The sequence below is a fragment of the Octopus bimaculoides genome, chromosome 5, assembly GCF_001194135.2.
Source record: "Octopus bimaculoides isolate UCB-OBI-ISO-001 chromosome 5, ASM119413v2, whole genome shotgun sequence".
Lineage (NCBI taxonomy): Eukaryota > Metazoa > Mollusca > Cephalopoda > Octopoda > Octopodidae > Octopus > Octopus bimaculoides.
The window spans coordinates 74,029,563-74,032,014 of NC_068985.1; the positions used below are offsets into that span (position 1 = coordinate 74,029,563).

Genomic DNA, 2,452 nt, shown 5'->3' on the forward strand with positions numbered 1-2,452 from the left:
TACTACTACTACTACTACTACTACTACTAATAATAATAATAATAATAATAATAATAATAATAATAATAATAACAATAACAATAATAACGATGGATGATGATAAAAATATTTATTGGTATATTTATATAGATATGTGCGTGTGTGTATTTGGGTGGCAGATGTGTATGTCATGTGTGTGTGAGTATGTGTATGCGTGTGTGTCTGTGTGTGCGCGCACGATAAAACGATGCTGTGTGGGCTGATATTTCCTTTGACAGGATGCAGGCTATACGTACATAAATCATTCATTTATGTTTCCTCATCTGCATACTTAAAGAAGCGATGTCACATTGTTTCAATATCCATTACTGCTGTCCTGTAACATAAAATTCCCGTAGAGATACTCAGATGTGATTTGGAGGGACGTATAAGCGACATGCAAAAGTAAAGAATCCGAATTCCGAAACACAACTAACATGTTAGCTTCTTTGGACATGAAAATTCTAACCGGCAACGCGAAGTATAAAATATTTCAGAATGAAGTAATTACCGGTCTTTTTTATTGTTCATTGTCTCTGGTTATTTCGCTAAAGATGCTTAGAAAGAGCCAGGAAATACCGACAGCAAGATATATATACATATATATGTGAGTGTGCACGCACGCGCGCGCGTGTAAGATGTATACGTATACACAAACTCACACAAGCACACACGTACACATATATACTGTGTGTATATATATATATATATATATATATATATATATATATATATGTGTGTGTGTGTGTGTGTGTGTGTGTGTGTGTGTGTGTGTGTGTGTGTGTGTGTGTGTGTGTGTGTGTGTGCATGTGTGTATAGGCGCAGGCGACGCTGTGTGGTAAGAAGCTTGCTTACCAACTACATGGTTCCGGGTTCAGTCCTCTTGCGTAGCGCCTTGGGCAAGTGATTTCTACTGTAGCCTGGGGTTGACCAAAGCATTGTGAGTGGATTTGTTAGACGGAAACTGAAAGAAGCCCGTCGTATATATATATTTATAAGTATTTATGTATGTATTACATATCTATGTATGTATGTATGTGAAAAATTATAAAGGCACGAGATTAAGAAATCATGTAACAAGTTTCAAATTTCCTTAACTTACACCTGTTTCAGGCTATAGCTTCATCCGACTTTCTAGAGTGTTATTTTATTAGGGAAAGTGTCTACACACACACACACACACACACACACACACACACACACACACACATATATATATATATATATATATAGATACATACATACAACAGGGCATTACTAGTGAAGGAAGCATAAACATATCAAGGAAATGAAGTCAAGTGTTTGAAGGGGTGAAGCCACTCTCCGAAGTCTATTAAGATAATATTCCATTTCAATATATGTATAAGGATAAATATATGAAGAACCTATATGAAAAGAAGTAAAAAATATCTCGTAAAAACAAATAGAAATATATTCGTGACACAATCCAAGGCAACGTGAGAAAGAGAAAAAGATAACAGGAAAAGAAATAAAAAAAGAAAATGGGATGAAGACTGAAAAAGCGTAGTAGAAAGCATTTATGAGGGTCGATAAACATTTTTCTATATAAGGATTCGAACCAGATTTACCAATTTACAGTTAGCAGACCAGAAATGGAGGATGGATTGGGAGGACATATTGCAGATAACAGCGTGTGTTTGTGTGTGTGTGTGGGGTGTAGAGGGAGAGAAAAGGGGAGAAATGAGGCAACACTAACTGATATATATCTCCTTATATATACATACATCTAGATTCACATACATGCATGTATAATTATACACATGCACAGGTACATACACACACAGATATATATATATATATATATATATAATGTATACGTACATTAGATATGTTCCTATATATACACAAATGTACTACATGAGTACCTATATCACTAAAAAAAGTTTGCAAAAGTTCGTTTTAAGTGACCAAGCACTATAGGAACAAGCGAAATTTGTAGAATTTATAAATAAATATAGGGATGATATTATTAAAATACCATCATGTAGACATGCTGGGGGAGAATGTTAGTAGTAATTTAGCTGGCGGGCTTTCACTGATGAGAAATCGGGCACCTATTTGGCGCTAATCTCGAAACCGGTACCAGGTTGAGCAGCATTTACTTATTCTGACCCAGTACAAGTAAGATATTATTATTGTTCACTGATATTTTTTTCTATCATGTCTGTAACAGATTTGTGACGATTCGGTAGTACAGAAGTATTTGTTTACTTGTATTTTTTAACAATATAGGCACGCATGTAGTACCGTTGTGTGTATATATATATATATATATATGTACATATCTAATATGGTATGTATACATTTTATAAATTTGCGTGTACGGCTGATAATTCGCTTACCACTCGTGATGGTATTTTAATATCATCCCTATACATACATATATATATATATATATATATATATATATATA

General features: G+C 34.0%; 1 protein-coding gene across 5 annotated transcripts in view; it reads right to left on the reverse strand.

The window, feature by feature from the left end:
• Positions 1-2,452, reverse strand: part of LOC106869260 (sex peptide receptor) — a 741,054-nt gene that overhangs the window by 660,789 nt on the left and 77,813 nt on the right. The window contains exon 1 of one of the 5 annotated variants that reach the window (XM_052967782.1): positions 874-914. The exons of the other annotated variants lie outside the window; for them this stretch is intronic. The gene's annotated coding sequence lies outside the window, so the exon portion shown is untranslated. Of the gene's footprint in view, positions 1-873; positions 915-2,452 lie in introns of those variants that run through there. 5 annotated transcript variants of the gene reach the window in all.